This window comes from Anomaloglossus baeobatrachus, chromosome 6, assembly GCF_048569485.1.
Source record: "Anomaloglossus baeobatrachus isolate aAnoBae1 chromosome 6, aAnoBae1.hap1, whole genome shotgun sequence".
Classification (NCBI taxonomy): domain Eukaryota; kingdom Metazoa; phylum Chordata; class Amphibia; order Anura; family Aromobatidae; genus Anomaloglossus; species Anomaloglossus baeobatrachus.
Window position 1 is genome coordinate 560,172,941 of NC_134358.1, and position 25,072 is coordinate 560,198,012.

Sequence of the window (25,072 nt, forward strand, 5' to 3'; positions counted from 1 at the left end):
CGGACGGCTGATGGTGGCTGTCTTTCCCTGCACCTGTTAGAATGTTTGACTCCTGTGGTTGCCCACCGGTAGTCCGCTCCCCGGCGTATAGGTGCCGTAGGATCCCGTTTTGCCCACTGGCGCTGGCCCTTGGATCTCTAGCCTATGGCGGTGGCTGTACATCCTCACGGTGTGGACTTTTGCCTTCTGTCGGGTCTTGGTTGTTGGGAAACCCCTGGGGTTCTTGTCACACTCGGATTTGACTATTGTCGGCGGCTCCGAGCCTAGTCGGGGTCCGATGGCCCTGCCTGTGTGTTCGGTACCGGTGGGCCACCACCCAGCCCCGGTCCTACGGCTCTGTAGAGTTCCACTAACTCCTGCAGACGGCCACCACCATCTGCCAACCTTGCTGTCAGTGCCTGGGCTCCGACCCAGGCACACGCAGTTTCCACTCCTCTCACTTCAACTCCTAATACTGATCTACTGCTTTTCCCGCCTCCAGGCCTGTGAACTCCTCGGTGGGTGGGGCCAACCGCCTGGCTCCGCCCCACCTGGTGTGGACATCAGACCCTGGATGGAGGCAACAAGGGTTTTGGCTGACTGTTGTTACTGTCTAGGGTGGGGGGTGTTTATGTTGGTATGTATGTGACTACCTGGCTAGTCCGGGGCGTCACACCCGCTCATCACTAGCTACGAGTACTGAGCACCTGAGCATGGTAGTGCCCACTCATCACTAGTTACGAGTACTGAGCCCTCGAGCATGGTAGTGCCCACTCATCACTAGTTACGAGTACTGAGCCCTCGAGCATGGTAGTGCCCACTCATCACTAGTTACGAGTACTCAGCACCTGAGCATGGTAGTGCCCGCTCATCACTAGTTACGAGTACTGAGCACCCGAGCATGGTAGTGCCCGCTCATCACTAGTTACCAGTACTGAGCACCCGAGCATGGTAGTGCCCGCTCATCACTAGTTACGAGTACTGAGCACCGGAGCATGGTAGTGCCCGCTCATCACTAGTTACCAGTACTGAGCCCTCGAGCATGGTAGTGCCCACTCATCACTAGTTACGAGTACTGAGCACCTGAGCATGGTAGTGCCCGCTCATCACTAGTTACGAGTACTGAGCACCCGAGCATGGTAGTGCCCGCTCATCACTAGTTACCAGTACTGAGCACCCGAGCATGGTAGTGCCCGCTCATCACTAGTTACGAGTACTGAGCACCGGAGCATGGTAGTGCCCGCTCATCACTAGTTACCAGTACTGAGCACCTGAGCATGGTAGTGCCCGCTCATCACTAGTTACGAGTACTGAGCACCTGAGCATGGTAGTGCCCGCTCATCACTAGTTACGAGTACTGAGCCCTCGAGCATGGTAGTGCCCACTCATCACTAGTTACGAGTACTGAGCACCTGAGCATGGTAGTGCCCACTAATCACTAGTTACGAGTACTGAGCACCCGAGCATGGTAGTGCCCGCTCATCACTAGTTACCAGTACTGAGCACCCGAGCATGGTAGTGCCCGCTCATCACTAGTTATGAGTACTGAGCACCTGAGCATGGTAGTGTCCGCTCATCACTAGTTACCAGTACTGAGCACCCGAGCATGGTAGTGCCCGCTCATCACTAGTTACGAGTACTGAGCACCTGAGCATGGTAGTGTCCGCTCATCACTAGTTACCAGTACTGAGCACCCGAGCATGGTAGTGTCCGCTCATCACTAGTTACCAGTACTGAGTACCCGAGCATGGTAGTGCCCGCTCATCACTAGTTACGAGTACTGAGCACCTGAGCATGGTAGTGTCCGCTCATCACTAGTTACCAGTACTGAGTACCCGAGCATGGTAGTGCCCGCTCATCACTAGTTACGAGTACTGAGCACCTGAGCATGGTAGTGCCCGCTCATCACTAGTTACCAGTACTGAGTACCCGAGCATGGTAGTGCCCGCTCATCACTAGTTACCAGTACTGAGCACCCGAGCATGGTAGTGTCCGCTCATCACTAGTTACGAGTACTGAGCACCCGAGCATGGTAGTGCCCGCTCATCACTAGTTACCAGTACTGAGCACCCGAGCATAGTAGTGCCCGCTCATCACTAGTTACGAGTACTGAGCACCTGAGCATGGTAGTGCCCGCTCATCACTAGTTACGAGTACTGAGCCCTCGAGCATGGTAGTGCCCACTCATCACTAGTTACGAGTACTGAGCACCTGAGCATGGTAGTGCCCGCTCATCACTAGTTACGAGTACTGAGCACCTGAGCATGGTAGTGCCCGCTCATCACTAGTTACCAGTACTGAGCACCCGAGCATGGTAGTGCCCACTCATCACTAGTTACGAGTACTGAGCACCCGAGCATGGTAGTGCCCACTCATCACTAGTTACGAGTACAGAGCACCTGAGCATGGTAGTGCCCACTCATCATTAGTTACGAGTACTGAGCACCTGAGCATGGTAGTGCCCGCTCATCACTAGTTACGAGTACTGAGCACCTGAGCATGGTAGTGCCTGCTCATCACTAGTTACGAGTACTGAGCACCCGAGCATGGTAGTGCCCGCTCATCACTAGTTACGAGTACGAGTACCAAGCACCAGTGTCAATCCAAGGGTCAATATTTTTGTGTGTTTTTGGACTTTTGAAGAAACATATCGGGACACGTGGTGCTCGCCATGCACGGCTTTCTCTGCTTTCTTATCCCAGGTGACAAGGCAGTTGCACCAGTTCTAGAAGTGTATGCACTGGTTTTACTCAAAAGAGTAACCAAGAGCATTTATGTTGCGCACCTCGGAGTTTCGTGGACAGATGTGAAATGTAACATAAATACATCTCCGCTATCTGCATTCTCATCACGCTGCAGGCGATCCTGAAATGTGCACAGCCGCGTCTCTGCTTCATGTCACCGTTGTGAACGCTCGCCACTTCTCCAGGGTAAAACAATCAATGTGAGCGCGGCCGAGGATCCCGAGTACCACCTCTTGGCAGGGACAAATATTTGGATGTTTGCAGCGTTGTAAGACATTGGAAAGAACATGTGTGTTTATGAGTCCTGTCACACATTGTAATCACAGCGCCAAGAGCCACAGCTCCGTCCGCCAGAAAGAAGACGCATCACCTGTGTGGTCACCCGAGGTCACAGCCGGTGGTGAGGGGGTCCGATCCAATCAGAACCGTTCAATCGGCCAATCAGGGGTACTGTTTGGTGGACCAATGGTAGACAAGTGTTTTTAATGCTTCAATCAATTATATTTTAAAATGGGTTTGCACCATTTGCCTCCAGTAAATTTTGTATATTGCTGGCTGCCACATGAGTTAACTGAGAATCAGTCAGTGAGCTCGTTCCGATCTCATTTTTTTTTCTCAGCTCCTCGCTGCTGATTTCTGAACAAAAAGTTCAGTTCAACATTAATGTGGTCATAAATCAGAAAAAAAGTTAAAAAAAAACTTATATGTTGCAACCTCCCCAACAGAATGAGCTCACTGACAGATTCACAGGGGAATCATTCTCAATAATGTGCAGGGAAATAGAGTGCTTGTAAAAGACAAACTGTGCAAACTTTTAAGGAAATCCACATGCAAAAATGAGTTTTAGCCCAAAATACATGCATTTAACTAAAAAAAAAAAAAAAAAAAAAAAAAAAAGGCTCCTGAAAGTGTCCATATCCATTAAAGGGGTTGTCTGACCTTGAAGTATAAGTCTGCAGTCACCCTACTGTCAGGATTCTCCAATGCAGGAGGTGGAGGCTGGCGATTTGAATACATGCAGTCACATGCCAACTAGACATGTGCTGTCTCACTCAATAGAAGTGTATTGGCCGGATACAGTCGAGTCAGGCTGTGGCTCGAAATATGCAAATTGCACATGATCGCTTGCTCCTGTTGCTGATACTGGAATGTCCTGACAGCGTGCATATTGCGCATTGTGTGAATGCACAAGTCTGCACAAGTCGTTGTGAGGATGCACCTGATGAAGGGGACGGACCGTTCCAGAAACGCGTAGTGCAATAAAGAGTCAATCTCACATCTGTGTGGAGCGTATATTCCCCCAGCGCCCAGGTACAGCTGTTTTTTCTCTGTGGCTCATTTTTTTCAATGATTAGACCATGTAATCCTCTGATCGTCCATATAATACACCATAGTAGTCACCCTGTCAGACCATGATAAACTCCTTAAATGCCACAGTCACCAATAACTGTAGCATCTAAGGGGGTTAGCGATGGAGATCGGATTTCGTTCCAATCCTGGTTTTCACTGCAGGATGTCGGCTGTATGTAAGGCTACTTTCACACATCAGTTTTTTGGCATCAGGCACACTCCGGCGTGCGCCTGATGCAACGGATCCGGCGCAGAATATTCAAAAACGGATGCATCGGCTCCATTTTTTTTAATACATCCGGTATACCTGATTCGTCAAAAAACGGATCCAGCGCATCCGTTTCTTCCATTTTTTTGCTGGATTTGTTTTTTTACAATACATTGGAGCATGCTCAGTTTAAAAAAACGAATGCGGCGGCCGCATTACGGCATTACGCCGGATCTGGCGTCCATAGGCTTCCATTGTAAATCACGACGGATCCGGCACAATGCGTTTTTTTTGTCAGAGACAAAAAACATTACAAGAGACGTTCCATCCGGCCGCCTCATTAGCCAATTACGAAAACCGGATGCAACTCAAGGCCATCAGGTACAATCCGGCACTAATACAAATCAATGGGGATAAAATGGATCCGGCGCTGGATCCGTTTTATCCGTTTTTTTCCGGATTGTGCCTGATGGAAAAAAACTGATGTGTGAATGTAGCCTAAGGCCGCACTTTGCGTTCTCCTGCTTGCAGTTCTAAACGCACGTTTTGTGCTTAATTGATTTGACCAAAGTTGCCTTTTTCAGAAATTTAGCGCTGAAAACGCATGCGTATTTACCGCGTTTTAGATGCGTTTTCAGCGCTTTTTCACCTGCGTTTTGACAGATGCGTTTTGAACATCAAGACACTGCTAAATAAAGTTTAAACAGTCAAAAACAATGAAAAAATAGAAAAAAAAAAAAGGAACACAGATTATTACAAATAATTAAGAAATAGAAATATTGAATAAAATTATAGCGGTAATATACTATTTATTGGAAAAATAGCAATAAATTAATATTTTTCTTTACTTTAATTGTCGGATTATGTGTGTGTGTAAAGGGACCTATGAAATTATTATTTTAATGTCCAAAACACATGTTTTCTGCACCTAAAAAGGTAAAACGCAGGAATTTGAAGGAATCTTAGTTTTTGCCATTTCTCGTTGACTCCAATGTTCGCAAAACGCACCCAAAATGGCAAAAACAACTGACATGCTGCTTCTTTGAACGCATGGTTTTTTGCCACAAAATATGCAAATTAAACGCAGCGTTTAGAAATGCAAAGTGCGGTCTGAAAATCACCATTTTCCATTGACTTTGCCGGAAAATCAAAACGCATGCATTTTGGCAGGAAAAAGGTTCTTCTCAAAACGCACCTAAAAAGCACCAAAAACGCAGGTGGAAATGCAAAGTGCGGTCTTAGCCTTACAGCTGGTACCGCACCTCACCGTGCAAGGATACATTCAAGACAATATACGTGGCCACTAGATCTGAGCGTCATCTGTCAAGTTTTCCCTTTATTGAATAATAGTCCAATAAGTGACACTTGTATTCTACAACAGTAAAAAAATACAACAGAAAAAGACCAGCTTTGTACAAACAACCAGACTTAGAGAATCACTGCTGGACGATTACCTTCAACTGTTTATGCAAATTAGTTAATAACATGTAAAAAGTATGTCATACATGTGGCAGTTTCGCCTGCAGTCATCTTACAAGAGCTTGACCCCGTGAAGGAGCTAAATCGGCGAAACGTTGTATGTGTTTTTAACTCATTTTTCCTTGTGAGCATAGTAAGAAAACCCCAATTGGACATTAACTATCCGGAAGTGCTGCTCAATGTCTGTTTGATCTGTTATATAAACTATTGACAGTATTGTTGGCGGTGATCACTTGTGGAACTACTGGTCTCAGCAGGACTGATAGCAAAATCATTGGATGAATATACCAATACAAGAAGCTTAGCGGAAAGAGAAGATTCTGCTGTAAAGATCACTGATGTAAAGTATTTTAACTCTATCGGGAGGTGTTCATGCTCTATGTATCTATCTATGAGCATCAAGGGGTTACAATATGAAGACATAGCAAAGCTTGCAAAACTGTAAAAACACATTCATCTGCATCATAGAAAAATATAGCATGTTTTGCTGCTATGGGGCCCCTGGAGACAGTGGGGCCCCTGGAGACAGTGGGGCCCTTTCAGTATCCCACCACCACCTCCCTACCCCATTTGCACAGGGATGAGGTGATGCATTGATAACATGGAGGGAAGTGACCAATCCACTGTATTTGCTGCAGAACGGCGACACTTCTCCATAAAATGCTAGTGCATGCTGCCATCACCCCTTGCCCGGGGTCTTCCCCACTGCCCCTTGTCTGCCCTCAGACTGTAACCGGTATCTGTAGCTCAGGTTGTGATAACCACCAGCAGAAATTCAGTTTTCCCATAATTAGCTCGGGATGGGGGAGGAGGGGTAAGCAGCTGCAGCTGAGCCTAATCTGTGTAGAGAGAGATAAAGGCCAGCTCTTCTCACATCAGCACTGGCGTGGCATCGACAACATGACAACGTGAGTAGTGAAGTTATTTTCACTCAATATCAAGCACAAAATGTGAAACTGTCAGCCATCACTAATTACTCGGCTCAAGGCATCTAACCGTCCGGCTTCACAAGTCAGTGATTAAACGGAAAAGGCCTTGTGCCGGCGAAACGTGTGCCAAAGCCAAAGTGGGATTATTTATAGCCATACAAAATATAGAAATGAGGAGCTCTAGGAAGTCAGGAAACACCGGATCCATCCACACCACAGAAAATGTCCCAGATAGACAAGTAAACAGATTATCATGTATCACTGTATACAGGGAGCTCCCCCTAGTGGTGACTGCAGACAGAATCTTATCATGTATCTCTGTATACAGGGAGCTCCCCCTAGTGGTGAATGTAAGCAGGATCTTATCATGTATCTCTGTGTAGAGGGAGCTCCCCCTAGTGGTGGCTGCAGACAGGATCTTACCATGTATCTCTGTAAACAGGGAGCTCCCCCTAGTGGTGGCTGCAGACAGGATCTTACCATGTATCTCTGTATACAGGGAGCTCCCCCTAGTGGTGACTGCAGACAGAATCTTATGTATCTCTGTATACAGGGAGCTCCCTCTAGTGGCGGCTGCAGACAGGATCTTATCATGTATCTCTGTATACAGGGAGCTCCCCCTAGTGGTGGCTGCAGACAGAATCTTATCATGTATCTCTGTATACAGGGAGCTCCCCCTAGTGGTGACTGCAGACAGGATCTTATCATGTATCTCTGTATACAGGGAGCTCCCCCTAGTGGTGGCTGCAGACAGGATCTTACCATGTATCTCTGTATACAGGGAGCTCCCCCTAGTGGTGACTGCAGACAGGATCTTATCATGTATCTCTGTATACAGGGAGCTCCCCCTAGTGGTGGCTGCAGACAGAATCTTATGTATCTCTGTATACAGGGAGCTCCCCCTAGTGGTGGCTGCAGACAGGATCTTACCATGTATCTCTGTATACAGGGAGCTCCCCCTAGTGGTGACTGCAGACAGAATCTTATGTATCTCTGTATACAGGGAGCTCCCTCTAGTGGCGGCTGCAGACAGGATCTTATCATGTATCTCTGTATACAGGGAGCTCCCCCTAGTGGTGGCTGCAGACAGACTCTTATCATGTATCTCTGTATACAGGGAGCTCCACCTAGTGGTGGCTGCAGACAGGATCTTATCATGTATCTCTGTATACAGGGAGCTCCCCCTAGTGGCGGCTGCAGACAGACTCTTATCATGTATCTCTGTATACAGGGAGCTCCACCTAGTGGTGGCTGCAGACAGGATCTTATCATGTATCTCTGTATACAGGGAGCTCCCCCTAGTGGTGACTGCAGACAGGATCTTATCATGTATCTCTGTATACAGGGAGCTCCCCCTAGTGGTGGCTGCAGACAGGATCTTATCATGTATCTCTGTATAAAGGGAGCTCCCCCTAGTGGTGGCTGCAGACAGGATCTTATCATGTATCTCTGTATACAGGGAGCTCCCCCTAGTGGTGGCTGCAGACAGGATCTTATCATGTATCTCTGTATACAGGGAGCTCCCTCTAGTGGTGGCTGCAGACAGGATCTTATTATGTATCTCTGTATACAGGGAGCTCCCCCTAGTGGTGGCTGCAGACAGGATCTTATCATGTATCTCTGTATACAGGGAGCTCCCCCTAGTGGTGACTGTAAGCAGGATCTTATCATGTATCTCTGTATACAGGGAGCTCCCCCTAGTGGTGACTGCAGACAGGATCTTATCATGTATCTCTGTATACAGGGAGCTCCCCCTAGTGGTGACTGCAGACAGGATCTTATCATGTATCTCTGTATACAGGGAGCTCCCCCTAGTGGTGGCTGCAGACAGGATCATATCATGTATCTCTGTATACAGGGAGCTCCCCCTAGTGGTGACTGCAGACAGGATCTTATCATGTATCTCTGTATACAGGGAGCTCCCCCTAGTGGTGGTGCAGACAGGATCTTATCATGTATCTCTGTATACAGGGAGCTCCCCCTAGTGGTGGCTGCAGACAGGATCTTATCATGTATCTCTGTATACAGGGAGCTCCCCCTAGTGGTGACTGCAGACAGGATCTTATCATGTATCTCTGTATACAGGGAGCTCCCCCTAGTGGTGGCTGCAGACAGGATCTTATCATGTATCTCTGTATACAGGGAGCTCCCCCTAGTGGTGGCTGCAGACAGGATCTTATCATGTATCTCTGTATACAGGGAGCTCCCCCTAGTGGTGGCTGCAGACAGGATCTTATCATGTATCTCTGTATACAGGGAGCTCCCCCTAGTGGTGGCTGCAGACAGGATCTTATCATGTATCTCTGTATACAGGGAGCTTCCCCTAGTGGTGGCTGCAGACAGGATCTTATCATGTATCTCTGTATACAGGGAGCTCCCCCTCGTGGTGACTGCAGACAGGATCTTATCATGTATCTCTGTATACAGGGAGCTCCCCCTAGTGGTGACTGCAGACAGAATCTTATCATGTATCTCTGTATACAGGGAGCTCCCCCTAGTGGTGGCTGCAGACAGGATCTTATCATGTATCTCTGTATACAGGGAGCTCCCTCTAGTGGTGGCTGCAGACAGACTCTTATCATGTATCTCTGTATACAGGGAGCTCCCCCTAGTGGTGGCTGCAGACAGGATCTTATCATGTATCTCTGTATACAGGAAGCTCCCCCTAGTGGTGGCTGCAGACAGGATCTTATCATGTATCTCTGTATACAGGGAGCTCCCCCTCGTGGTGGCTGCAGACAGGATCTTATCATGTATCTCTGTATACAGGGAGCTCCCCCTAGTGGTGGCTGCAGACAGGATCTTATCATGTATCTCTGTATACAGTGAGCTCCCCCTAGTGGTGGCTGCAGACAGGATCTTATCATGTATCTCTGTATACAGGGAGCTCCCCCTAGTGGTGGCTGCAGACAGGATCTTATCATGTATCTCTGTATACAGGGCGCTTCCCCTAGTGGTGGCTGCAGACAGGATCTTATCATGTATCTCTGTATACAGGGAGCTCCCCCTAGTGGTGGCTGCAGACAGGATCTTATCATGTATCTCTGTATACAGGGAGCTCCCCTTAGTGGTGGATGCAGACAGGATCTTATCATGTATCTCTGTATACAGGGAGCTCCCCCTAGTGGTGGCTGCAGACAGGATCTTATCATGTATCTCTGTATACAGGGAGCTCCCCCTAGTGGTGGCTGCAGACAGGATCTTATCATGTATCTCTGTATACAGTGAGCTCCCCCTAGTGGTGGCTGCAGACAGGATCTTATCATGTATCTCTGTATACAGGGAGCTCCCCCTAGTGGTGGCTGCAGACAGGATCTTATCATGTATCTCTGTATACAGGGCGCTCCCCCTAGTGGTGGCTGCAGACAGGATCTTATCATGTATCTCTGTATACAGGGAGCTCCCCCTAGTGGTGGCTGCAGACAGGATATTATCATGTATCTCTGTATACAGGGAGCTCCCCCTAGTGGTGGCTGCAGACAGGATCTTATCATGTATCTCTGTATACAGGGAGCTCCCCCTAGTGGTGACTGCAGACAGGATCTTATCATGTGTCTCTGTATACAAGGAGCTCCCCCTAGTGGTGGCTGCAGACAGGATCTTATCATGTATCTCTGTATACAGGAAGCTCCCCCTAGTGGTGGCTGCAGACAGGATCTTATCATGTATCTCTGTATACAGGGAGCTCCCCCTAGTGGTGACTGTAAGCAGGATCTTATCATGTATCTCTGTATACAGGGAGCTCCCCCTAGTGGTGACTGCAGACAGGATCTTATCATGTATCTCTGTATACAGGGAGCTCCCCCTAGTGGTGACTGTAAGCAGGATCTTATCATGTATCTCTGTATACAGGGAGCTCCCCCTAGTGGTGGCTGCAGACAGGATCTTATCATGTATCTCTGTATACAGGGAGCTCCCCCTAGTGGTGACTGTAAGCAGGATCTTATCATGTATCTCTGTATACAGGGAGCTCCCCCTAGTGGTGACTGCAGACAGAATCTTATCATGTATCTCTGTATACAGGGAGCTCCCCCTAGTGGTGGCTGCAGACAGGATCTTATCATGTATCTCTGTATACAGGGAGCTCCCCCTAGTGGTGGCTGCAGACAGGATCTTATCATGTATCTCTGTATACAGGGAGCTCCCCCTAGTGGTGACTGTAAGCAGGATCTTATCATGTATCTCTGTATACAGGGAGCTCCCCCTAGTGGTGACTGCAGACAGGATCTTATCATGTATCTCTGTATACAGGGAGCTCCCCCTAGTGGTGACTGCAGACAGGATCTTATCATGTATCTCTGTATACAGGGAGCTCCCCCTAGTGGTGGCTGCAGACAGGATCTTATCATGTATCTCTGTATACAGGGAGCTCCCCCTAGTGGTGGCTGCAGACAGGATCTTATCATGTATCTCTGTATACAGGGAGCTCCCCCTAGTGGTGGCTGCAGACAGGATCTTATCATGTATCTCTGTATACAGGGAGCTCCCCCTAGTGGTGGCTGCAGGCATGATCTTATCATGTATCTCTGTATACAGGGAGCTCCCCCTAGTGGTGGCTGCAGACAGGATCTTATCATGTATCTCTGTATACAGGGAGCTTCCCCTAGTGGTGGTTGCAGACAGGATCTTATCATGTATCTCTGTATACAGGGAGCTCCCCCTAGTGGTGACTGCAGACAGGATCTTATCATGTATCTCTGTATACAGGGAGCTCCCCCTAGTGGTGACTGCAGACAGAATCTTATCATGTATCTCTGTATACAGGGAGCTCCCCCTAGTGGTGGCTGCAGACAGGATCTTATCATGTATCTCTGTATACAGGGAGCTCCCCCTACTGGTGGCTGCAGACAGGATCTTATCATGTATCTCTGTATACAGGGAGCTCCCCCTAGTGGTGGCTGCAGACAGGATCTTATCATGTATCTCTGTATACAGGGAGCTCCCTCTAGTGGTGTCTGCAGACAGACTCTTATCATGTATCTCTGTATACAGGGAGCTCCCCCTAGTGGTGGCTGCAGACAGGATCTTATCATGTATCTCTGTATACAGGGAGCTCCCCCTAGTGGTGGCTGCAGACAGGATCTTATCATGTATCTCTGTATACAGGGAGCTCCCCCTAGTGGTGGCTGCAGACAGGATCTTATCATGTATCTCTGTATACAGGGAGCTCCCCCTAGTGGTGGCTGCAGACAGGATCTTATCATGTATCTCTGTATACAGGGAGCTCCCCCTAGTGGTGGCTGCAGACAGGATCTTATCATGTATCTCTGTATACAGGGAGCTCCCCTAGTGGTGGCTGCAGACAGGATCTTATCATGTATCTCTGTATACAGGGAGCTCCCCCTAGTGGTGACTGTAAGCAGGATCTTATCATGTATGTCTGTATACAGGGAGCTCCCCCTAGTGGTGACTGCAGACAGAATCTTATCATGTATCTCTGTATACAGGGAGCTCCCCCTAGTGGTGGCTGCAGACAGGATCTTATCATGTATCTCTGTATACAGGGAGCTCCCCCTAGTGGTGGCTGCAGACAGGATCTTATCATGTATCTCTGTATACAGGGAGCTCCCCCTAGTGGTGACTGTAAGCAGGATCTTATCATGTATCTCTGTATACAGGGAGCTCCCCCTAGTGGTGACTGCAGACAGGATCTTATCATGTATCTCTGTATACAGGGAGCTCCCCCTAGTGGTGACTGCAGACAGGATCTTATCATGTATCTCTGTATACAGGGAGCTCCCCCTAGTGGTGGCTGCAGACAGGATCTTATCATGTATCTCTGTATACAGGGAGCTCCCCCTAGTGGTGGCTGCAGACAGGATCTTATCATGTATCTCTGTATACAGGGAGCTCCCCCTAGTGGTGGCTGCAGACAGGATCTTATCATGTATCTCTGTATACAGGGAGCTCCCCCTAGTGGTGGCTGCAGGCATGATCTTATCATGTATCTCTGTATACAGGGAGCTCCCCCTAGTGGTGGCTGCAGACAGGATCTTATCATGTATCTCTGTATACAGGGAGCTTCCCCTAGTGGTGGTTGCAGACAGGATCTTATCATGTATCTCTGTATACAGGGAGCTCCCCCTAGTGGTGACTGTAAGCAGGATCTTATCATGTATCTCTGTATACAGGGAGCTCCCCCTAGTGGTGACTGCAGACAGGATCTTATCATGTATCTCTGTATACAGGGAGCTCCCCCTAGTGGTGACTGCAGACAGAATCTTATCATGTATCTCTGTATACAGGGAGCTCCCCCTAGTGGTGGCTGCAGACAGGATCTTATCATGTATCTCTGTATACAGGGAGCTCCCCCTAGTGGTGGCTGCAGACAGGATCTTATCATGTATCTCTGTATACAGGGAGCTCCCTCTAGTGGTGGCTGCAGACAGACTCTTATCATGTATCTCTGTATACAGGGAGCTCCCCCTAGTGGTGGCTGCAGACAGGATCTTATCATGTATCTCTGTATACAGGAAGCTCCCCCTAGTGGTCGCTGCAGACAGGATCTTATCATGTATCTCTGTATACAGGGAGCTCCCCCTCGTGGTGGCTGCAGACAGGATCTTATCATGTATCTCTGTATACAGGGAGCTCCCCCTAGTGGTGGCTGCAGACAGGATCTTATCATGTATCTCTGTATACAGGGAGCTCCCTCTAGTGGTGGCTGCAGACAGGATCTTATCATGTATCTCTGTATACAGGGAGCTCCCCCTACTGGTGGCTGCAGACAGGATCTTATCATGTATCTCTGTATACAGGGAGCTCCCCCTAGTGGTGGCTGCAGACAGGATCTTATCATGTATCTCTGTATACAGGGAGCTCCCTCTAGTGGTGTCTGCAGACAGACTCTTATCATGTATCTCTGTATACAGGGAGCTCCCCCTAGTGGTGGCTGCAGACAGGATCTTATCATGTATCTCTGTATACAGGGAGCTCCCCCTAGTGGTGGCTGCAGACAGGATCTTATCATGTATCTCTGTATACAGGGAGCTCCCCCTAGTGGTGGCTGCAGACAGGATCTTATCATGTATCTCTGTATACAGGGAGCTCCCCCTAGTGGTGGCTGCAGACAGGATCTTATCATGTATCTCTGTATACAGGGAGCTCCCCCTAGTGGTGGCTGCAGACAGGATCTTATCATGTATCTCTGTATACAGGGAGCTCCCCTAGTGGTGGCTGCAGACAGGATCTTATCATGTATCTCTGTATACAGGGAGCTCCCCCTAGTGGTGACTGTAAGCAGGATCTTATCATGTATCTCTGTATACAGGGAGCTCCCCCTAGTGGTGACTGCAGACAGAATCTTATCATGTATCTCTGTATACAGGGAGCTCCCCCTAGTGGTGGCTGCAGACAGGATCTTATCATGTATCTCTGTATACAGGGAGCTCCCCCTAGTGGTGGCTGCAGACAGGATCTTATCATGTATCTCTGTATACAGGGAGCTCCCCCTAGTGGTGGCTGCAGACAGGATCTTATCATGTATCTCTGTATACAGGGAGCTCCCTCTAGTGGTGGCTGCAGACAGACTCTTATCATGTATCTCTGTATACAGGGAGCTCCCCCTAGTGGTGGCTGCAGACAGGATCTTATCATGTATCTCTGTATACAGGAAGCTCCCCCTAGTGGTCGCTGCAGACAGGATCTTATCATGTATCTCTGTATACAGGGAGCTCCCCCTCGTGGTGGCTGCAGACAGGATCTTATCATGTATCTCTGTATACAGGGAGCTCCCCCTAGTGGTGGCTGCAGACAGGATCTTATCATGTATCTCTGTATACAGGGAGCTCCCTCTAGTGGTGGCTGCAGACAGGATCTTATCATGTATCTCTGTATACAGGGAGCTCCCCCTACTGGTGGCTGCAGACAGGATCTTATCATGTATCTCTGTATACAGGGAGCTCCCCCTAGTGGTGGCTGCAGACAGGATCTTATCATGTATCTCTGTATACAGGGAGCTCCCCCTAGTGGTGACTGTAAGCAGGATCTTATCATGTATCTCTGTATACAGGGAGCTCCCCCTAGTGGTGACTGCAGACAGAATCTTATCATGTATCTCTGTATACAGGGAGCTCCCCCTAGTGGTGGCTGCAGACAGGATCTTATCATGTATCTCTGTATACAGGGAGCTCCCCCTAGTGGTGGCTGCAGACAGGATCTTATCATGTATCTCTGTATACAGGGAGCTCCCCCTAGTGGTGGCTGCAGACAGGATCTTATCATGTATCTCTGTATACAGGGAGCTCCCCCTAGTGGTGGCTGCAGACAGGATCTTATCATGTATCTCTGTATACAGGGAGCTCCCTCTAGTGGTGGCTGCAGACAGACTCTTATCATGTATCTCTGTATACAGGGAGCTCCCCCTAGTGGTGGCTGCAGACAGGATCTTATCATGTATCTCTGTATACAGGAAGCTCCCCCTAGTGGTCGCTGCAGACAGGATCTTATCATGTATCTCTGTATACAGGGAGCTCCCCCTCGTGGTGGCTGCAGACAGGATCTTATCATGTATCTCTGTATACAGGGAGCTCCCCCTAGTGGTGGCTGCAGACAGGATCTTATCATGTATCTCTGTATACAGGGAGCTCCCTCTAGTGGTGGCTGCAGACAGGATCTTATCATGTATCTCTGTATACAGGGAGCTCCCCCTACTGGTGGCTGCAGACAGGATCTTATCATGTATCTCTGTATACAGGGAGCTCCCCCTAGTGGTGGCTGCAGACAGGATCTTATCATGTATCTCTGTATACAGGGAGCTCCCTCTAGTGGTGTCTGCAGACAGACTCTTATCATGTATCTCTGTATACAGGGAGCTCCCCCTAGTGGTGGCTGCAGACAGGATCTTATCATGTATCTCTGTATACAGGGAGCTCCCCCTAGTGGTGGCTGCAGACAGGATCTTATCATGTATCTCTGTATACAGGGAGCTCCCCCTAGTGGTGGCTGCAGACAGGATCTTATCATGTATCTCTGTATACAGGGAGCTCCCCCTAGTGGTGGCTGCAGACAGGATCTTATCATGTATCTCTGTATACAGGGAGCTCCCCCTAGTGGTGGCTGCAGACAGGATCTTATCATGTATCTCTGTATACAGGGAGCTCCCCTAGTGGTGGCTGCAGACAGGATCTTATCATGTATCTCTGTATACAGGGAGCTCCCCCTAGTGGTGACTGTAAGCAGGATCTTATCATGTATCTCTGTATACAGGGAGCTCCCCCTAGTGGTGACTGCAGACAGAATCTTATCATGTATCTCTGTATACAGGGAGCTCCCCCTAGTGGTGGCTGCAGACAGGATCTTATCATGTATCTCTGTATACAGGGAGCTCCCCCTAGTGGTGGCTGCAGACAGGATCTTATCATGTATCTCTGTATACAGGGAGCTCCCCCTAGTGGTGGCTGCAGACAGAATCTTATCATGTATCTCTGTATACAGGGAGCTCCCCCTAGTGGTAGCTGCAGACAGAATCTTATCATGTATCTCTGTATACAGGGAGCTCCCCCTAGTGGTGACTGCAGACAGAATCTTATCATGTATCTCTGTATACAGGGAGCTCCCCCTAGTGGTGGCTGCAGACAGGATCTTATCATGTATCTCTGTATACAGGGAGCTCCCCCTAGTGGTAGCTGCAGACAGAATCTTATCATGTATCTCTGTATACAGGGAGCTCCCCCTAGTGGTGACTGCAGACAGAATCTTATCATGTATCTCTGTATACAGGGAGCTCCCCCTAGTGGTAGCTGCAGACAGAATCTTATCATGTATCTCTGTATACAGGGAGCTCCCCCTAGTGGTAGCTGCAGACAGAATCTTATCATGTATCTCTGTATACAGGGAGCTCCCCCTAGTGGTGGCTGCAGACAGGATCTTATCATGTATCTCTGTATACAGGGAGCTCCCCCTAGTGGTGGCTGCAGACAGGATCTTATCATGTATCTCTGTATACAGGGAGCTCCCCCTAGTGGTAGCTGCAGACAGAATCTTATCATGTATCTCTGTATACAGGGAGCTCCCCCTAGTGGTGGCTGCAGACAGAATCTTATCATGTATCTCTGTATACAGGGAGCTCCCCCTAGTGGTGGCTGCAGACAGGATCTTATCATGTATCTCTGTATACAGGGAGCTCCCCCTAGTGGTGGCTGCAGACAGGATCTTATCATGTATCTCTGTATACAGGGAGCTCCCCCTAGTGGTGGCTGCAGACAGCATCTTATCATGTATCTCTGTATACAGGGAGCTCCCCCTAGTGGTGGCTGCAGACAGGATCTTATCATGTATCTCTGTATACAGGGAGCTCCCCCTAGTGGTGGCTACACACAGGATCTTATCATGTATCTCTGTATACAGGGAGCTCCCCCTAGTGGTGGCTGCAGACAGGATCTTATCATGTATCTCTGTATACAGGGAGCTCCCCCTAGTGGTGGCCGCCAGTATTCAGAATTGTAAAAGGAATCAGGAACTTTGAAACTTTGTATGAGGAAACCAACTTCACTCCCTATAAAAAAATATACCATTGCACAGTGTTATAACCATGTGCACCTTCATTTTAAGTATTTTTATGGCACATTCAATTGACATAACATAAAAGTCTCATTGGCGGTGATCTGAGAAATTGAATATTAATTCATTATTCTCTATAATCAGACTGTCCTAACAAATTACTGCAGGGCATGAATAGCAGTTCCCTAATACAGTATATTGGATTTGCTCTTAGAAAGCTCCAAGCAATTGCTTAAATACTAATTCCTTTGAATTGAATTTGTCACATGTAGCAGAGCTGAGTTTGTTAGACTTGACAGATCTAATGAGACGTACCATAGATGTTGGATGAGTATGTGAGATGTTCTATGGCTAAATGTGTCAGATGTAGCAGAGCTGTGTTTGTCAGATATAGCAAAGTCATGCTTTTGAGATTTATTAGGCCAAGTGGGTAAGAAAAATGAGTTTATCAGATTTTGTGGTGCAATATGCATCGGATGTAGCAAAGTTCTGCTCGAAAATGTTGCGGAATTGTGTTTCTCAAATGTCGTCACAAGATATCAGGCAGATGTAGCAGCTCCAACTTTGTAAACTAAAGAAGAGCTAAGTTTGTCATATAGCAGAGCTAGGTTTTTCATATAGCAGAGCTAGGTTTGTCATATAGCAGAGCTAGGTTTGTCATATAGCAGAGCTAGGTTTGTCATATAGCAGAGCTAGGTTTGTCATATAGCAGAGCTAGGTTTGTCATATAGCAGAGCTAGGTTTGTCATATAGGAGAGCTAGGTATGTCATATAGCAGAGCTAGGTTTGTCATATAGCAGAGCTAGGTTTGTCATATAGCAGAGCTAGGTTTGTCATATAGCAGAGCTAGGTTTGTCATATAGCAGAGCCAGGTTTGTCATATAGCAGAGCTAGGTTTGTCATATAGCAGAGCTAGGTTTGTCATATAGCAGAGCTAGGTTTGTCATATAGCAGAGCTAGGTTTGTCATATAGCAGAGCTAGGTTTGTCATATAGCAGAGCTAGGTTTGTCATATAGCAGAGCTAGGTTTGTCATATAGCAGAGCTAGGTTTGTCATATAGCAGAGCTAGGTTTGTCATATAGCAGAGCTAGGTTTGTCATATAGCAGAGCTAGGTTTGTCATATAGCAGAGCTAGGTTTGTCATATAGCAGAGCTAGGTTTGTCATATAGCAGAGCTAGGTTTGTCATATAGCAGAGCTAGGTTTGTCATATAGCAGAGCTAGGTGTGGATCAGATGCAGCAGAGTTGAGTCTCTTAGCTGTGTAAGGGCTACATTTATCAGCTGTAGGAAAGCTATGTTTTCCAGATATGACAGAACTGTTTGTCAGGTGTAGCCAAGATAGATTTGGCCGATGTAGCAGATTTGACTTTGTAAAACAAAAAAAAAAAAAAGCTAAGTTTGACATGTAAAGCAAAACTAAACTTGTCATGTGCAGAGCTAAGTTTGTAAAGTGCTACAAGGTTTGATTTGTCACGTTGTTGCCCCTTAGTCAAATTCATCTCTGCTATTTACTATTCTGGTAGAATAAAGATGGCGGCCTATCACTGACCCTCCATTCCATTTCTCTCACTGACAGCTGGAAAAAAAACAGCACCATTTCTACTGATTGACAAAACATTTGCCCGGATACAGATAACGCAAGCCGCCTTGTCAATTTCATCCAAAACCCAATCTAATGTTTTTGACGTAGCCCGACAGTTTGAGAACAGAACACCAAATAATGATTGTGCTGTGATCCACCCAGGGGAAAAGTCCTGCTGGATCCCAAAGGACGCTTTGTTTACAAAATAATGCTGATAATAATAATAATAATAATAATAAAAATGATGGTAATAATAATAATACAAAAATAATAATAATAATATTAAAAACTAATGATTACAATAATAAATCATAAATAATGCTAAAAATAATAACAATAATACAAAAATAATAATACAAAAAGTAATACTACTACCACTAATAATAATAATAATAATAATAATAATACAAAAATAATCATACTAAAGGTAATAATAATAAATGCTAATAATAATAATATCAATAATAATAATACAAAAAATGATGATACTACTACTAATAATAGTAATATAATTAAAAATAATAATACTTAAAGTGATAATAATGCTAGTAATAATAATAATAAAAATATAATAGTAATAATGATAAATAATAATAATAATAATAACAATAATAATAATACAAAAATTAATGATAATACTACTACTAGTACTACTACTACTACTAATAATAATAATAATAATAATTAATAATAATAATTAATAATAAAAATAATAATACAAAAAGAAAATAATACTAAAAGTGATAATAAGACTAGTCATACTAGTAATAATAATAATAATAATAATATTAATAATAATAATAATAATAATAATAATAATAATAATAATAATAATAATAATAATTCAGGTAATAAAATATGAAAATTCGGGAATAAACAGTTAAATAATTCCCCAGTAATTCGCCTCCACCCCCTACCTGCTGACAACTTCCATGGAAATCACTACCTTGACTGACTGAAATTCCTTTTTCCTTCCCAAAAAATAATGCAGCATTAACCCTTTCAACACACACTCTGTGGGTCCATAGTCTTCCACCTATCTGACCTGCAGATATTGCAGTGAACAGTGGCAGTCACAAGAATATATAGTAGATGCAACAACCCCCCACATGTACTGTGCGCACCATCTGTACCTGATGACCCCCCACATGTACTGTGCGCACCCCCTGTACCTGATGACCCCCCACATGTACTGTGCGCACCCCCTGTACCTGATGACCCCCCACATGTACTGTGTGCACCACCTGTACCTGATGACTCCCCCACTTGTACTGTGTGCACCACCTGTACCTGATGACCCCCCCCCCCACATGTACTGTGTGCACCACCTGTACCTGATGACCCCCCACATGTACTGTGTGCACCACCTGTACCTGATGACCCCCCCCCCACATGTACTGTGTGCACCACCTGTACCTGATGACCCCCCACATGTACTGTATGCACCACCTGTACCTGATAACCCCCCCCACATGTACTGTGTGCGCCACCTGTACCTGATGACCCCCCACTTGTACTGTGTGCACCACCTGTACCTGATGACCCCCCACATGTACTGTTTGCACCACCTGTACCTGATGACCCCCCCACTTGTACTGTGTGCACCACCTGTACCTGATGACCCCCCACATGTACTGTGTGCACCCCCTGTACCTGATGACCCCCCACATGTACTGTGTGCACCCCCTGTTCCTGTTGACCCCCCCACTTGTACTGTTTGCACCACCTGTACCTGATGACCCCCCCCCACATGTACTGTTTGCACCACCTGTACCTGATGACCCCCCCCCCCACATGTACTGTGTGCACCACCTGTACCTGATGACCCCCCCACTTGTACTGTGTGCACCACCTGTACCTGATGACCCCCCCATGTACTGTGTGCACCACCTGTACCTGATGACCCCCCACATGTACTGTGTGCACCCCCTGTTCCTGTTGACCCCCCCCACATGTACTGTGTGCACCCCTTGTACCTGATGACCCCCCCCCCCCACATGTACTGTGTGCACCACCTGTACCTGTTGACCCCCCCCCCACATGTACTGTGTGCACTCCTTGTACCTGATGACCCCCCCCACTTGTACTGTGTGCACCCCTTGTACCTGATGACCCCCCCCATGTACTGTGTGCACCACCTGTACCTGATGACCCCCCACTTGTACTGTGTGCACCACCTGTACCTGATGACCCCCCAGTTGTACTGTGTGCACCCCCTGTACCTGTACCCCTCACCACCACCTCCAGCCAACCAGGGCTTGCACTGTCTTACCTGCAGCTGGTCCAGATTGTGCCATAGAGGGCTATAGTCACCCCCAGTGCTGGGGCTCCAGGGATGCCGCTGTCTTCTCAGCCCCCTCCTCAGATGGCAGCTTGCATGGAGGGGCTGCCAGGCAGCAGCTGGGGGCTTGTTGCAGAGGACAGCTTTTTCTCCCCTCTTGCTTATTCCTTTCCTTTTTGCTAATTGCACAATTCTGATGATCTGATCCCTTCCTACCTTGCTGCACTAATGAAATCCAGCAGAATGTCACCAGCAGGCTCCATCTAGTGGATTTAGTGAAGGATTCATTTAGCATTGATTTTCTTGTTTATGTCCCCACCATCCTCCTCCTCTCTCCCTCTCTTACATGTCTGTGTTTTCTGTATGGTGGTCCAGCAGGGGAGGAGGAGGACGCTCTTCCCCCCTCCTCCAGCTCAGCCCTCCCTCAGATGCTGCAGTCTTTCTCAGCTCAGTGATGTCACAGGCCCTGTGCTGTACAGTCTGAGCCCCCCTGGGATTCCCCTCTGATGACTGACATTGATCAGGACTTTTTTTTGTTTCTTTATTTATTGTATGATTTGTTACATTGTTGCTCTTTTAATATGTTGCATTGATGACGTGTCACCGCCCGGCTCTTGGGTTATGTAATCTCCGCACATCCCCGGGGACAGCTTATAGTGTCATGTCCCAGCTGCACGTCCCTTGGAGAAAAGGAAGTGGAAAAACGCGACATTTTTGATGACTGAGACCCGGATTAATGAAATGAGGGATTTTAATGTTCGTTTTACGCTTTACGACGCAAAACAAGGGATGACGCATGAGATGACGTATACAGGGGGCAGGGGTTACAATCACACCATCTTTGGCCCATATGAGATCAATGTTATTAAAGGGTTTCTCCACCCCGCCCCCCAAAAAAAGTGATCCACTAATATCCTTAGGATAGGTAATAACTGTCTGATCACTGGATGGGGTCTTCTGGGAACCCCAGAAATGTTGAGAACAGTTTCATCCCAAATACAGTGTAGTTGTGCACTTTTGACTTCCACTCCATTCATTGTCTATAGGACTGCTAAACATAGCCGAGCGCTGGACTCTGCAGTCCCATAGACAATGAATGGAGTAGAGACCGAGCAGCTGCACTTCTAGTACACTCAGGATTTAGCTGCAGAGTCCAAGATTCATTCATTTCCACTGTCTTTGTCAATTTTTAGTTGAAATCAATCTACCAACAAAGCCTACCAAAATTTAAGACTGCAACATGGATAATTCTACTAGGTGCAGTTAGTATTCAGGAAGCAGTACTATCTGCACATACTTAATTCGCAGTTAATATCAGGGAAGCAGTACTATCTGCACATACTTAATTCGCAGTTAATATCAGGGAAGCAGTACTATCTGCACATACTTAATTCGCAGTTAATATCAGGGAAGCAGTACTATCTGTACATACTTAATTCGCAGTTAATATCAGGGAAGCAGTACTATCTGTACATACTTAATTCGCAGTTAATATCAGGGAAGCAGTACTATCTGTACTTACAAAATTTATAATTAGTGCCAGGGAAACAGTACTATCTGTACCTACAGGATTTACAGTTATATTAGGGAAGCAGTACTATCTGCACATACTTAATTCGCAGTTAATATCAGGGAAGCAGTACTATCTGCACATACTTAATTCGCAGTTAATATCAGGGAAGCAGTACTATCTGTACATACTTAATTCGCAGTTAATATCAGGGAAGCAGTACTATCTGTACTTACAAAATTTATAATTAGTGCCAGGGAAACAGTACTATCTGTACCTACAGGATTTACAGTTATATTAGGGAAGCAGTACTATCTGTACCTACATAATTCACAGTCAGTATCACAGAAGCAGTACTAGCTGTACATGTTGCGGGCGGAGGGGACGCGCTCGCCACGCTCGGGTCCGGGGCTTCTGCTGCTGCTGCTCGGTGGCTCGAGAGGTGGGCCGGACCCGGGGACTCGAGCAGCTCTCCTCACCCGTGAGTGAAATGGGGATGGTATGTTTAGGGAGATTGTTCGTGACGCCACTCACGGGTCGTGGTGATAATGGCACCACCGCTGCTGGTAACGGGGATCCCGGGAGAGATGGTAGGGAGCAGCTAGGATGTTGTCCCCTCCGTGGGCAGGGGTTTGGCGTTCCCGGGGCCCGGTGGTGGTGACGGGGAGACTGGATGGCTGGGGTGCAGGGGCTGCGCGGCGCGGTGCCGGACGGCACTGGTGTATTCACTCAGACAATCACTGACAGAGTCTCTGGTAAACCAAAACGGCCGGATGGACGGGTCCCGCAGCCGGCTGCAGAGTTGTTGTGCTCTCCCCGGACGGCTGATGGTGGCTGTCTTTCCCTGCACCTTTTAGAATGTTCTTGACTCCTGTGGTTGCCCACCGGTAGTCCGCTCCCCGGCGTATAGGTGCCGTAGGAGCCCGTTTTGCCCGCAGGCGCTGGCCCTTGGATCTCTAGCCTATGGCGGTGGCTGTATATCCTCACGGTGTGGACTGTTGCCTTCTGTCAGGTCTTGGTTGTTGGGAAATCCCTGGGGTTCCTGTCACATTCGGATTTGACTATTGACGGCGGCTCCAAGCCTGGTCGGGGTCCGATGGCCCTGCCTGTGTGCTTAGCTTCACTCCGTTCCCCGGTCCGGTACCGGCGGGCCGACGCCCGACCCCGGTTCTTACGGCTCTGCGGAGTTCCACTAACTCCTGCAGACGGCGACCACCGTCTGCCAACCTTGCTGTCAGTGTCTGGGCTCCAATCCAGACACTTGCAGTTCGTGTCCTCCTGAACTGAACTCCAAACTCTAACTGCTTTTCCCGCCTCCAGGCCTGTGAACTCCTCGGTGGGTGGGGCCAACCGCTTGGCTCCGCCCCACCTGGTGTGGACATCAGACTCTGGAGGGAGGCAACAAGGGTTTTGTGTTTGGCTGCTGTAACTGCCTAGGGTGGGGGTGTGTATGTTGGCATGTCTGTGACTACCTGGCTAGTCCAGGGCGTCACATACATAATTCACAGTTAGTATCAGGGAGGCAGTACTACCTGTACCTACACACTTCACAGTCAGTATCACAGAAGCAGTACTATCTGTACATAATTCACAGTTAGTATCAGGGAAGCAGTACTATCTGTACATACAGAATTTACAGTTAGTATCAGGGATGCAGTACTACCTGTATCTACATAATTTACAGCAGTCTACTTGTATTTTCAGAATTAGTGTTCAGGGAAGCAGTACTATCTGTAGCTATGTAATTTACAGTTATTGTCAGGATAGCAGTATGGTCTGTTCTTATATAGTCTACATTTGTATCAGGGAAGCAGTACTATCAGTGGCTACATAATTCATAGTTAGTGTGTGAGAGAGAGAGAGAGTGAGAGAGGGGGAGAGGGGGAGGGGGAGGGGGGGGGGGGACTCGGATCGGGTACTCAAGCCGTGCGGATCCGGATTTTGCCGATCCGGATCCGCTCAACACTAGTACCTACATATTTCACAGTTGGTATCAGGGAAGTAGTACTATCTGTACCTACATAATTCACAGTTAGTATCAGGGAAGCAATACTATCTGTACCTACATAATTCACAGTTAGTATCAGGGAAGCAGTACTATCTGTGGTTACATAATTTATAGTTAGTCACAGAGAAGTATTATCTTTTGTTTTCAATGTTTTATTTAACTTTTCCGTAAAATTAAGGACTATACAAAAGCGCAACATAAATCTAGGGCCGAGCTTCGTAGTTAGGAGAGAAGTCTAAAACAGCATGCGTCTGAAGATTAAAAGTACATAACAAGGGTGCATAGGTCTAGCCAAGTGGGAAGCAGTACTAGCTGTATCTACAAAATTCACAAATAGTGTCAGGGAAGCAGTACTATCTGTGATTACATAATTCATAGTGTCAGGGAAGCAGTACTATCTGTACCTACATAATTTACAGTTAGTATCAGGGAAGCAGCACTAGCTGTACCTACAGGAGTTACAGTTATTATCAGGGAAGCAGTACTATCTGTACCTACAG

General features: G+C 47.3%; 1 protein-coding gene across 1 annotated transcript in view; it reads right to left on the bottom strand.

The window, feature by feature from the left end:
• The window catches only part of DGKB (diacylglycerol kinase beta), a 705,227-nt gene extending 683,805 nt beyond the window's left edge, over window positions 1–21,422 (bottom strand). The window contains exon 1 of the mRNA XM_075315722.1: window positions 21,046–21,422. The gene's annotated coding sequence lies outside the window, so the exon portion shown is untranslated. The remainder of the gene's footprint in view (window positions 1–21,045) is intronic.
• Window positions 21,423–25,072: the final 3,650 nt, after the last annotated feature.